The 15,191-nt window shown below is 35.4% G+C and overlaps 1 protein-coding gene across 1 annotated transcript in view; it reads left to right on the plus strand.

Moving 5' to 3' along the window:
* Positions 1 to 15,191, plus strand: part of DMD (dystrophin) — a 2,004,585-nt gene that overhangs the window by 1,452,950 nt on the left and 536,444 nt on the right. The window lies entirely within an intron of this gene.

Consider the following 15,191-nt stretch of genomic DNA (forward strand, 5'->3'; position numbering starts at 1 on the left):
TTAAGCTTTCTTTTCCAGTGTCAAGAGAGATTTATCCAGGCTCAGAGTTTTCATTTATTTTTCCCCTTTCAGCTTTTGAAAGAGAAATTCCTTTTTTGTCTGCTTTGTGATTGCTTTTGTGTCAAATTCAGCATAAAAGCTTTTCAAACGTGACGGCATTAGCTGTTTTGTGCTTGGCTGAGCTAAGAGTACATGAATTCAATAGAGAAGTGAAATCTTGTTTGAGCCTAGCTGATTTGGCTCTATAATACTTAAAACTATCTGAGGCGAGAAATCCAATAATTTATCAAATTATTAGATAAACATTTCCAAGGCTGCAAAATATCTGTGTTTTGAAGACATTCTTTAGGGAACTTGAAAGATAGATATACTATAATCAAGTAATTAATTTTAAAAGTGAATTTGTTATATATAGTAAATACAGTTAGTATTTGAGGATCTCAAATAATTTTACTAGGAAAGGAGCTAATGAAGAACTTTTTTCAAATATGGAAGTAAAACACTGCAGTTTTAAATTATTTGGTGGGATGGGTGGAATTAGATCATATCCTTATATGCCATAAGGTTATGTACAGTAGTGGAAGCTGAGTTCTTCCTCCACATATTTTATTATTTACTTTTTGACTTGCACAAAATTAAATCAGCAAATTGATTCACACTGGTAGTGTGAGGTTTGGATTTCTGATACTGTAATGAAAAGCATCAGAAATCTTCTTGCCGGGACCTACAATTTCTTCATGATTAAAGAAAAATAATCAATAACTTAATTGTACTTTTTCTCCCAAAGTATGTATAAAGTTATTAAACTTCTCAAAGCTTGCAGCCAGAGTGTTTCCTACATCACTGATAGAGTAGAGGAAGTAATGGGCTATTTTCCCCAGGTATTGCTATACTATATAAATATTTAATGCACAGTCACCAAGACTTGAATAGTATTATGCTCTGATTACACCATATTTTACCTTGTTTCCTTTTCATAGTCTAACTTATATCATGCTCAAAAATATAATGTAGCAAGTCTGTAAACATATTCCTCCACAAAAGCAACAAATTGCAAGAATTGTCAAAATTGCCTTTTCTGAACTCTGGAAATTAACCAGAGGTTGACAGCATTTTATAAACTGCTGAACCTCAGTAAGAACAGCAGGGTTTGAGGCTTTTTAACTTGGCCTATTCCATCACTTTCTCCCAGCTCCACAGTAGCTTTGAGAATCAGCAGGCTTATAGCCACTAGAGAGGGAAGACCAGGATTGGAGTTCCTCAGAAAGACCCATTTCATTCCCAGAGCTTTATTACTATTTGACCTGTCTTGCAGTTCCCTAGAACAAACCTATACACAAGGCCTTGTCATTTATTATTTGACTGACTTTGCACTAACTCCCAGAAAAAGCCCTATCCCCACAGTGTCTATCCCAAACAAACAGCAGCATTGTTTAAATAGTAACCACCTGAGGCTGTGATATCAGTTGGGATAATCATGGTCTAGGAAAAAACTGAAAAGGAAGATTTGGGGAATGAGATGTCCTCAGAGGTATTTGAAAACCTCTGACATATTCTTGGGGGATCTACAAGGCTGCATGCATGTTTTACCAAATAGAGACTATCAATAAAGAGATATAAATTATGAACAGGAACCAAATAGAGATTATGGAGTTTAAAAGTATAATAATTAACATTTTTACTAGAGGAGCTCAACACTAGATCTGAGCTGGCAGAACTTGGTCAATAGGGATAATCCACACCAAGGAAAAAGGAGAAAAAAATAATTAACAAAAAATACAGGAAGCAAAAACTGATGGAATTGATGGAAGAAATAAGCAGTTCAGCAAGAACAAAGACGTCAGTACCCTACTTTTAACAATGGATAACCTGGGCAGAAGATCAATAAGGAAATAGGAGACTTGGAAAAACACTATGAACTAGCAAGGCCTAACAATCACGCATAGAACATTCCACCCAATAATAACAGAGTATACATTCTTCTCAATTGCACATGGAAAATTCTCCAGGAATATGCTGTCATAAAACAAGTCTTAATAGATTTAAAAGGATTTTAATCACATAATGTAGATTCTCTAGCCATAAGTAAATTAAATGAAATTAGAAATAACAAACGTAAATTTGGGAAATTCACAACTATGAGAAAATGATACAGTACATTATTAAATAATAGGTCAAAAAAGAAATCACAAAAGAAATGCAAAAATACTTTGAGATGAATGGGCATAAAAATAGAACATACTAAAACTTATAAGACGCATCAAATGAATGTTTGGAGCAATATTTATAACTGTAAATAACTGTATTGAAAACGAATGATCTTGGGGTGCCTGGGTGGCTCAGTTGGTTAAGCATCTGACTCTTGATTTGTGCTCAGGTCATGATCTCAGGGTTGTGCAATGGAGCCGCACATCAGCTTCATGCTAGGCATAGAGCCTTCTTAAGATTCTCTCTCCCTCTGCCTCTCTTCCCTCCTTCTCTAAAACAAGAAAAGAAGAAAGATCTCAAATGAGTATCCCAATCTTCCACCTTAAGTGGTTAGAAAAAGGAGATTAAACCTAAAGCAAGAAGAGAAAGGAAGTAATAAAAATTAGAGGGAAATCAATGAAACAGAGGAAAGAAAAGTGAGAAAATCAAAAGAATTAAGTTAGTTGTTGGGGAAAAAAAGTTAGTTATTAGAAATATCAACAATATTGACAACTCTTTAGGTGAATAATTTAAGAAAGAAGAGAAAGAAAGCTCAAATTACTAATCTTACAAATGAAAGAGGATACACCACTACCAACCTTATAAAAATAAAAAGGATTATAAGAGGTTATTATGAATGGGAGAAATAAGAAATATGAATAGACATAACCAGTGTATAAATTGAATCAGTAATTTTAAAACTCTTCCCAAGAAATGACCCAGGCCCAGATGGCTTCACTGGTGAATTTTACCAAATATTTAAAAATGAATTAATAACAGCCTTTCACAAACTATTCCAGAACATGGAAGAGAAAGGAATATTTCCCAACCAAAGATATGACAGGAAAAAAAAAAACACTAGAAACCAATATATCTCATGAATATAGACTCAAAAAGCCTTAAGAGTAATACTATCAAACCTAATACAGCAACATATTGAAAGGACTATATACGACAATCAAGTGAAGTTTATTCCAGGAATACAAGGTTAGTTTAACATACAAAACTGAATCAACATAAAGATTTTTCTTGACTTATGATGGGGTTATGTCTCAGTAAACTTATCAAAAGTTGAAAATACCATAAGCCAAAAATACATTTAATACACCTAACCTAACAAACATAGCTTAGCTAGCCCACCTTAAATGTGCTCAGAACACTTACAATAGTATACAGCTAGGCAAAATCATCTAACACAAAACCTGTTTTATAATAAAATCTTGAATATCTCTTGTAATTTATTGACTACTGTACTGAAAGTAAAAAACAGAGCAGTTATATGGGTACAGAATGGTTATCAATGTATCAGTTGCTTATCCCTCAAGATAACATGGCTGACTGGGAGCTGCAGTTTACTGCCACTGCCCAGCATTATGAGAGAATATCATACTGCATACTATTAGTCTTAGAAAAAATCAAAATTCAAAATTTGAAATATGCTTTCCACCAAATATGTCACTTTCACACCATTAAAAAGTGAAAAAAAAAAATCCTAAGTCAAACAATCATAAGTTGGGACTGTCTATAATGTATCATAGTAGTAGAATAAATGACAAAATCCATTCAGTCATCTCAATAGTTGCAGAAAAAGCATTTGACAAAATCCAAACCCTTTCATGGGGAAAAAAACCCCACACTCAACAAATTACTAATAAAAGGTGTTGTAGGCTGAATAGTGTGTCCTTAAAAGTGTTAAAGGCCCAAACCCTGGACCTTATTTGTGTCCTTATTTGAACATAGGGTCATTGCAGATGTGGTCAAGTTAAGATGAGGTTGGAGCAGGCTGGGTTCTTAATCACATATGACTGGTGTCCTTATAAGAGGAGGAAAAGAGACATACATGGAGAAAAGAATGCCATGTGAAGACACTTACCCACTCACCATAGGGACAATACCAGGTGACATCAAAGGCAGAGATGAAAAGTGTTGCCACTGTAAGACAAAAAACAGTGAGGATTGACAAGTGCCCCTAGAAGTTAGGAAGAAGCAAGGAAGCATTCTTCTTTATAGGTATTACATGGAGCGTAGCCTGCAACACCTTGACTCCAGAACTGTGAGACAATACATTTTGCCATTTTAAGCCACCCAGTTTGTGATACTTTGTCTTGGAAGTCCTAGGAAAATAATACAGAAGGAAAATTGCTTAACCTGATAAAGGGCATCTGAGCAAAGCCTACAATTAACATCACAGTAAAAGACTGAATGCTTTCACCTATGATCAGGAACAAGGTAAGGATGGTTGCCCTCTCCACTTCTATTTACCACTATAATAGAGTTCAGGCTACAGCAACTGGGCAAGAAAAATAGATGAAAGTCATCCAGATTGGAAAGGAAAAAATAAAACAATCCATTTGCAGATGACATGATCTTGTATACAGAAAATCCTAAGGGATATACCGAAAAAGTATTAGAATGAATAAATTCAGCAAGTTTACAGATTATAAGACCAAAATGCATAAATCATTTGCTTTTCTATATTTAAGCAATGAATAATCTGAAAAATGAAATGCAGAAAGCTATTCCATTTATAATGGCATCAAAAAAAAAAAATACAGGACACCTGGTGGCTCAGTCAGTTAAGTGTCTGCCTTCAGCTCAGGTCATGATCCCAGGGTCCAGGGATCAGAGTCCTACATTGGGCTCCTTGCTCAACAGGGGGCCTGCTTCTCCATATGCCTGATGCTCCCCCTGCTTATGGTTGCACTCTCTCTCTTGCTCGCTCTTGCTCTCATTCTCGCTCTCTCTCTCTAGCAAATAAATAAAATATTTGAAAAAATACTTAGGAATTAAAAAAATGCAAATTATATACCACCAACTACAAAGCACTGTTGAATGAAATTAAAGAAGACCTAAATAAATGGGAAAATGTCCCATGTTCCCAGATCAAAAGACTTAATATTGTTAAGATAGCAATAACCTCAAATTGATCTATACACTTTATGCCATCCTCATCAAAATTCTAGCTGGTCTTTCTGCATAAATAGACAAGTGGATCCTAAAAATACTTACTGAAATGCAAGGGACAAGGAATAGCCAAAACAACCTTGAAAAACAGCAAAGAGGACTCACAATTCCCAATTTTAAAACACTACAAAGCTACCGGAATCAAGACAATATGGTGCTGACAAGAAGCTAGAAATAAAGATTGACGAAATAAAATTGAAAATCCAGATGTAAAATCTTGCTTTTAAGGTCAATTGATTTTTGACAAGATTGCTAAGATAATTCAATGGCAAAACAATAGTCTTTTTAAACCCTTGTGCTTGGATAACTAAATATTCACATACAAAATAATGAAGTTTGACCCCATGTAACACCATACACAAATATTACCTCAAAAATGGATTGGGAGGGAGACAAACCATAAGTGACTCTTAATCTCACAAAACAAACTAAGGGTTGCTGGGGGGAGGGGGTTTGGGAGAAGGGGGTGGTATTATGGACATTGGGGAGGGTATGTGTTTTGGTGAGTGCTGTGAAGTGTGTAAACCTGGTGATTCACAGACCTGTACCCCTGGGGATAAAAATATATGTTTATAAAAAATAAAAAATTATATTAAAAAAATAAATGGAACATATTTCATAAAAAAAATAATAAAATAAATTAATAAATAAATAAATAAATAAATAAAGCACACTTAAAAAAATGGATTATGATAGAGCTAACTATAAGAACTAAAATTTATTTTAAAAATATATATATTTTTTTTAGAGAGTGAGAGAGAGAGAACAGAGGGGGCAGAAGAAGTGGGAAGGAATCCTCATGCAGACTTGCTGCTGAGCATGGAGCCCAACAGGGGGCTTAATCCCAGGACCCTGAGATCATGACCTGAGCCGAAATCAAGAGGCAGACACTTAACCAACTGATGCACCCAGGTGCCCTGAGAACTAAAACTTTTAAAACTGTTATAAGACAACATATCAGTATGATGACTTAGACAATGTTTTCTTGTCTATGACACCAAAAGCAACCAAAATTAAACTTTTGTACTGCAAGAGATATAAAGAAAGTATGAAGATAACCCACAGAATGGGAGAAAATATTTGCAAATATCTGATAAGGGACTTGTATCCAGAATACATAAAGAACTTTATAAATCAACAAGAACTAAAAAATAGCCCCATTACAAATCAACAAATGATTTTAAAAGACAGTTCTTCAAAGAAGATGTACAAATGCACCATAAGCCCATGAAATGATAGTCAGTATTATTAGTCATTAGGAAAATACAAATGCAAACCATGACATGCCGTTTCATACTCACTAGGTTGGTTGAAATAAGAAAGATGATAATGAGGTTGACAAAAATGTGGAATAATTGAAACCTCATACATTGCTGTTGGGAATGTGAAATGATACAACTTTGGAAAAAAGTTTAGCAGTTCCTATAGATATTAAACATGAAACTATATCTGACATAACAGTGCCATACTCAGGTATGTATCCAAGAGAAATAAAAACATACATCCACACAAAACTTTTATACAGATGTTTGTAGCAGAGTTATTTGTGATAGCCAAAAAGTGGAAAAAACCCACGTTTATTAACTAAGGAATGATTGTTTTAAGGTGGTATATTGCAATGGAATATTATTTGGAAATAAAAATCATTAAAGTGCTGGTACCTGCTATAATATGGATGAACCTCAAAAACATTATGCTGGGTGAAAGAAGCCAATCACAGAAGACCACATAGTGTATGAGTCCATTTGTATGACATATCCAATAAAGGCTAGGGGACAGAGAAAATATACAATGGAAAGTGACTCTTAATGGTACAGGGTTTCTTTTGGGTTTCAAGAAAATGTTCCAGAATTAGATTGTGGGGGTGCCTGGGTGGCTCAGTCAGTTGAGCGTCTGACTCTTAATTTTTGGCTCAGGTCATGATCTCAGGGTCCAACTCCTGATTTCAGTCCAGATCATAATCTCAGGGTTGTGGATCCAGCCCCACATTGGGCTCATGGGGAGTCTGCGTGAAATTCTCTCTCCCTCTGCCCCTTCCCAACCCCCTAAAATAATAAATAAATCTTTTAAAAAAATAGATTGTGGTGATGGCTTTGATTATACTAAAAAACACTAAATTATACACTTAAAATGGGTAGATTTTATGTTATGTGAATTTTATCTCAAAGTTGCTTTCAAAAGGTGCATGTCTACATGTCATTAAGACTACAGATCTTATTCTTGTCTCTTCAAGTTTATAAACTGCTTTAGAAAAAAAAAAAAAAAAGAAACATAGTTTCTGAAATACATATTAGCAACAGAACCTCTTCTGTATGAATCATTATACTAGCTTATTCTATCCCTCACCCTGGCCTCATATTATTTGGAGATGTTAGATGACCCTTCTGGAGTTAGGGTTGTACCTGACTAGCTATACCTGTCAGGATAGTCCAAGTTATACCCACTAACAACCTTCAAATGTAGAAGCTCAACACAAACTTTATATTTTACTCATGTTACATGTCCATTGTAGATTCACAAGAGGGTTCTACTTAGCTTAGTCAGTCAGGGACCAAGGCTGATAACAGCTGGGTCTTGATATATACTTCCATGATTAAGGAGGCAGGGTACATGAATAATGTCATCAATTCATAAACCTTCTGCCTGAAAGTGACAAGTAGCCATAATCAGTTACATAGCCATCCCCAGTTCAATGGGGTTGCGGATGGCTTGAAAAGGCACTGAATGTTTGTGGACAATAATGTATTATAACACAGTAGGCTCACAGGGTTTGAAAAATAGCCAAGAAAAATGCCACTTTGTAGAGATCTATCATCTGGCATTCTCTCTGGAGTAATTTCCACCCAACCATTTCCATATCCTCTCAACCAGACTTCTCTTAGATGCCTGGGGTAGCTGGGTGATTTCTTAATTACAACACTACTTAAGCCTTTTAATAAAGTCAGCAAATTAAAGAGAAAGCCCAGATAAAGAGAATGCTTTCTAAAATGTCATAATGAAATTAAGGTAATGAAGTACTTGGAGGGCTCTCCTCCCTTCTTTTTGTATAAAACTTATTCCAAAGAAGCTGGAAGAGAAATGGGGCCTGAAAGTAAAGAGGGAGGAAAATAAATTGTATGCCATTAGTTTAATTATGAAAATTCATTACATGAAGCCATGTAAGACAGAAAATAATGGAACTCTAATGGGTTGGCCGATAACACATTTACTAGCCTGCTCTCAGCTTGTAGTCATTGTTGAAAGGACAAAAAAGTAACAACTTTGGTATGTAGTCCTCAAAGCTATTGGAAAGATTAATCATTTCCAGTAAGCTGGAAAATGAGGGCCATTTTCTTAAATAGTATCTCCTGTATAGAGTGTTAGCTTCTGAAACAGAGATGTTTGGTAATGTCAGAGGTTTAATAGATGAATAGTGAAGTTAATGGTGAGAGGCTTTACTTTTGAAATAGCTTCCTTACAGATATTTTAACATTTCTATTATAAATCCATAAAGAGGTTTTATAGGTCATTTTAATTCACACAAGCAAGAAAGAGTGTTTCTTTTTCCCAATAGAGAATTATAGAACATTAATTCATACTTAGGACTGAATTGTTTAGTGATTTTTTTTAATAAACCAAATCTGTGTTTTTTCTGCTGTCTTTGTTTGCCAATGTCTTACTTTATTATACACAATAATTTTCCAATCATGCTATAATCATGAAGGAGACTGTTTTACATTCTTTGGTGTTCAGTTATGATAAGCTCAGTCATTTATGTTAAATTCCTTTAAATGGAAGTGTATCTTCTTTAGCTAGATTAAACCCTGAATACTGGAGTCAAGAAGCTTGCATTTTTGTGATGCCTCTGTCACTGATTAGCTTTGTCATCAACAAGTCACTTAAACTTTCAGAGGTTTTCATATTATCGGATGGACAATTATGGTATTGGGTCAGAGAAAAGGAAAAGGATAGTGGACAACAAAAGATGAAAGTGGATGTGTGAGTGGGGTCCTACACTGGAGAGCCTCATAATCTAAGGAGAAAGTTTAGATTTTGTCTTGTAGGTAAGAGGGAGCCACTGAAAGTTTTTACAGAGGAGTGATATGGTTCTATTCGTATTTCAAAATATTACTTGAGCAGCTCTTTGGGGATGGAAGGACTGGTTTGAGGTGGAGGAAAGGAGCTAATAAAAAGGTTGTTGGAGAATCCAACCAAGAAATAATGAGAACCTAAATTAAGGCAGTGACAGTGGAGGTAGATTACTTGGCTAAGGAGAAAATTGTGATAAAACCCTTCTTTGGGTATGCTCTCTGTTTCCTCTTCCAGTTAAGGGTCAGTTACACTACAGGTGGAAAAAATTGGGTGAAGGACAGAACCTTGGAGAACATCAGCATTTAAGAGAAAGATAGAAAAAGAACAACTGAAATCACAAGAGATTTGAGAGGAGACCCAAAGAGAGAGGGCTAAGAAAGGATGGAATCTCAAGAAGGGACTAACCAGTAGCACTAGTTGCTGCAAATAAATTAAATGAGAACCTAAGATTTACCCCAGACATTGGTGACTGCATCAGTTAACTATTTCGCAAACATTCTGCATACCAGAACACTTCAGAATGTCAGTGGCACACAACAGTAAACATGTACTTTTTAATGAGTTAACAGCTTGGGTGGGGTGCCACTGCTTCATGCTGCAGCTTGGTTGGGATGGCTCCCTCCACGGTCACTCTTCCTTTACCAGGGATGATCAGAGTAGCCCCAGGGTTGTTTATTTCTTGGTGGTAGCTGAAACACATTAAGGGCTAACCACACTGCAGGAGCACATTTCAAGCCCCCTCTTGTATCAGTTCTATAAACACCCCATTAGGATTAGGAAAAACAAGTCATAAGGCCAAGATCACTGACAAGGGCCAGGAACTCACCTCTGCTGCCTGTAGCAAGACATTAGAAGTTAAATAGCAAAGAACATTAGAAGTTAAATAGCAAAGAACATGGAGTACAGGGAGGGGTAAAGAATCGGAGCCACTAATCCAATTTACCCCAATGATGTGTCAGAATAGTTTTAGTGGGGTGATGTTGGCACAAGCCTGATTTTGATGAGTTGTACAGGGGCAGGAATGTAATCAATGAGAATTTGCTTTCTGAGGAGCTTAACTATGGAAGGAAAGACAAGGACAGGGTGTAGGTTTTGTTGTTGTTGTTGTTTGGAGATGAAGGGGTTGGAGGAGGACTCATGTTTGAAGGCTGTGGAGAAAGACCCTGCAGAGAGACAAGAGACTGAAAAGACATAAATATCCCAGAATAGATGAGTGTCCAAACAGAGGGATCTGCTTCCCATCGCACTAGTCATCTCTTCCTTTGAGACTAAAAAGAAAGATGCAAGATATCATCTCTGTTTAATGAAATGTGTGCTTGTTAAGTTAAGCTGTGTCATTGTAGGCCGTGCCTTTTGGTGTGAGATTTCTTCCAGTTTGGACCATCAGGGTTCAGTCTGGAAACCACGCTAGATATTTCAGAGGAAATTTAACACCGATGAGTGGTTCCATGGCTAATGGAAGAGCTAAGAAACCCAGTAGAGACAGTAGGGTAGCCCGGAAGTTGGCAATATCAGGAAGATGTTGGCCACCTCAAGGGCCAAAGGGCCAACCAATGTTACCAAAGTCCAGAAACTGGAATCACCTGGTGCTTACTCAATAACTGTGGGGGCAGCACAGTGGGTCCTGACACTACAAAGGGAGGGGCTGTCCCTTAAGAAATGGAAACATGAAGAAGACTCTGCCCATGGAGAGAGAAAGAGAAAATATACTTGAGTTTCCCCCTTCTCCTCCTCTTCCATTTCCCACCAAGATCTCTCACTGGCCTAACCAATCTAGAAGCCAACTGACAAGAAATCCTGGGAAATTCTCTTCTCCCGAGGGGTTAGTTCATCTGCAATATTGAGTAGAGTAGGAGATTGCCAAAGAAGGGATCTAAAAGCTAAGAAGCTCTTCCACTGTTAGCTCACAGAGGTGGATTTTTTAATGAATTTCTTAGTTCATGTATGCAGACACAGTATCTTAACAAAACAGAGAAACCTAATATGTAGAACTTTTTGTCCATAAATACATTAGGATCCTATTTTATAATTTTCCGAGCAGATTTATTTGGATTTTGGCCTCATGACAAACCTGAGGCATAGGCAGAGTAAGCCACTCCATTCTATTTTACACACAACAAAGCTGGGACTCCTAAGGTTAATGACTTTCTTAAGATCAAACAGCAAAACAATGGCCAAACAAGACTTCCTGGGAAAATGCCTTTTCATTACTCTGTGTTGCCTTTCATGAAGCTTCTTTGAGTCACGGTTATTAAAATGTTAAACTCAGGTTCATCTGGAACAAATGGTAATTTCATTTGTAGGTGACCATCCCAAAACATGTTATATAAGAAAACCTCAACAACACTCAACTGAAATTTTTTAATTATAAGTCTATGGACTCACATTTATTTATCTCCTGAATTAAAGTAAGTCTTTTAGATAAGCTATGGCATTACTGACAAGGTCTATAAAACAGTGAGTCCCTTGCTTTGAGGTCAATAGAAGCTTATCCTGTGTTGAATACAGTGTGGCTCATTCAAAATAGTAGTAATAGCAGTAGAATTAGTAGTAGTAGTAGTAGTAGTAGTAGTAGTAGTAGTAGTAGTAATAGAAAGGGTAGTAATAATCAGAATAATTGAATTCTTTGAATGTGCCAGTCACCATTCTGAATGTATCCCCTGGATTTTCTTAATGAACCCCCATGAAAATATTTGAGGTAAATACTGTTACTACACCCATTTGAGGAAGAAGGAAACAGAACCACAAAGAGGACAATTAACTTTCCCATTTGTCACATAACCAGGAAGTGATCAAACTAGGATCCAAACACAACTGGCTGAAACTTTTAACTACTCTTTCTCTTTCTTCCTTGTTTTCTCCCACACAGAGTCCATATCCCTAAAAAGAATTCTTACAAATAAAAAATGAGGAAAGACAAACATTAAAATGAAAAATTTTTAATACTCAAAGTTCTTGAAATTAATTCAGGTTGTCCCATAGCTGACAGTCATTTTTCTGCCTAAAATGCTGTGTATAAAATACCAAGCACGTATTAACAGCAGCACCGTATTAGGTTTGAATATAAAATATTTCTTTCCCGGTTGGGGACACAATCTTTTGGAGATTTAGCATTTTATATTCTTCATGGAAAACACACATCCACATATATATGCACCCACAAAAGTCATCTTTTTTTATAGGCTTGTGTTCACAGTATTTCAAATTTCTTCACACACTGTGATCACCATACAAACAATTCCCTGTAGTGTATACCATTGTAAATGGAATTCAGAAATAAAAAAGAGCGTGTGTGAATTCTATTGTATTTTTGAATTTACACTCCTTCTGTGGCTTGGAGTTATCCCAGTAGTAAATTTCACAGTGGTAGGCAAAACTGGTCAAAGTTATTGTGTGTAGTCTGAAAGACACTTGGTTAAAATGCAGGTTGGTCAACATACTATTTTAGGAGGAAGGGAAACCGTCTGTTCAGGTGAAATGTCTTTAAGAAGGGAGAAAAGAACGCTGTTGTTGAGAACCTTAGAGTTGAAAAAGGGGCCTTTGCCCTTTCAGTTTTGCTCAAGGTCAGCGGATATCTTCTTCTTAATCCTACATCCTCATAAAACCTGGGCAGTATATACAGTGAGGGTTAGAGCTCAGTCAACATTTCTATAGGTATAAAAATCTTAATATCAATGTAAATACAAATTTGAAGAGAAATATATTGCTTATTGGGTTGTGGTTTTGTTTGTTTGTTTGTCTGTCAAGAATTAAAGTTTATCAATAAGCTCTGGTTTGAAATTGAGCCTCACTCTTTTACCTGTTTACTATAAAGTATCTTTCGCTTGATATTTCCTTCGAGATTTTGGAAAATTCAAGCATAGTTTTCAACTGAAACTTCTGGGTATTTTTTTATGATCTGTAGATTAGAACCAAAGAGTCTATCCTTCTTCCTATAGACTTTTTAAATAGCAACCCCTGAGTGAGGGTTGGCTCCCAAGATTATTAGGTAAAATAAGTGATTGTAATTATATTTATCAAAATTTTAGTTTAGATTTTATATATAAATGTATGTGCTCTAATGTTGCTTTATCATATTTCTTTAATAGAAAAAAGTCTCCCTAAAAAGAAATTAACTTGGAAAAAGGTAACCAAGTCATAGGTCTCAGTTTCATGCATTCTTATACTACCAATTAGAGATTGAATAGATGATGAATAATAAACTCTTCTTTAAAAATGGAGACACCATCTTATGGATAAGAAGGCCCAGTTACAAGTACATATTACTTTAACACTGTAGGGTTGGCTTAAGTAAGGAGAGGAAGGGATGGAAAGGTCATTTTGTACCTTAGGATATTTCTAGAAAGCAAAAACCTTCAGGGGGTATGATTCACCTCAGAAAGGCTTTTGAATAGTGTGAGGTTCCAAGATGTAGAAAATATGAACCACAGGGCTTGATAAAATGAGAACATAAGGAAAGGCAGTGTCATTCCACAAGAATACATTTTAATTGCTTTGTAGTGTAGCAACTATTCTCTACATCTTTAAAAACTTTCTCCCTGTGTGTAAACCTGGTGATTCACAGACCTGTACCTTTGGGGATAAAAATATATGTTTATAAAAAATAAAAAATTAGAAGTCAAAAAAAAAAAAAGTTAGCGATATTGGCTTTAGATGCTCGGTACTAATTGGATTATTTGGCTCTTTGTTTTATGCAATAAACGCAATTATTTCTTTTGAGTCAAGAAAAGGATGTTCTAGTGAATGAGGAAATGCCAGATTATATGTACATTATACATTTTCAAGGAATAGGAGTCCACCCAAACATACTGGAACTATGCTAAAATAACTGTTGTTTGATTTTATTATATAAACAGCATACCAGCATGAAAGAACAAATATTAAAACAAAAATGACTACTCTTCAGAAACATCAGTTCATTTCGATTTCTTGTATTCCCCTTCTAATTCATGACTTACAGATTTAAGAAATACAGTATAGCTAGAAATTGTGTTTTATTTGTTATGTATGACTTTGGTGCACATTTACTGCACATTAGACCATTGGGTTGATGTATTGTGTTCGTTTAATGTCTTCTCATGAAACACTGAAATTTTCTCATTTTTTGTACTATATTAGTTGATGAAGCTCTTTATTCCTATAATGTATTTCTCTTCTTTTAAATATTTTATTAGGAGAAAATACCAAAAGTATAATTGGTAGGTCAGTGGGAGTAAGCATTTGTATGGTGGTTGATACCTATTGCCAGATTGTCCTGCTTGATACTGTTCCCAGCAGTAGTATGTGAATATGCTAGTTTTACCACAGCCTTTCCAGCTTGGGTTTTATTATTTTATTAATTTAATTGGTGTCAAATTATATCATCTTGATTTAATACTCTGTTTTTTAAGTTAATTTTTAAAATGGAAATCTTTTATTCTTCCTCTTGTTTGAATTGCCTATTCCTGTTCCTCTGTCCCTTTATCAGTGGCTTAACCTACTATGTTGGATTTGATATGACCATCTTAACTATTTAATATCATCTTAATGCTTAGAATCTACTTCCATGGACTTATAGCTATGGTTAATTATGTTTCCAGAGAAACCTGTTATTGGTTTACTTATTTTATATGTGGTGTATCGAGTGATACTATCAAGTGAGCTTGATAATACTCAATTGTCAAAGACAAACAAGAAAACACAGGTCATTTGGTTTAGCAAGATTCTTACATTTGAAATTTTATTCTAATTTAAAAGGAGAATATTTATTAAAGTATTATGAATAAACTCATCCTTCAAAAACATTCATAAGTAGGATAACAGTACTGTTCTTTTGATGTGTGATATTTCTATATGCAGCTGTAGTTGAATGCCAGTAGATGGCACTAATTACATAAACAATTCAACAAGTTAATGAAGAGGGAAAGAAATACATGAGATTTGTTTTTCCGTTCAAATTTTGGTATATAGCCCATACTCAACAACTATAC

Source organism: Mustela nivalis, assembly GCF_964662115.1.
Source record: "Mustela nivalis genome assembly, chromosome: X".
NCBI classification, from domain to species: Eukaryota; Metazoa; Chordata; class Mammalia; order Carnivora; family Mustelidae; genus Mustela; species Mustela nivalis.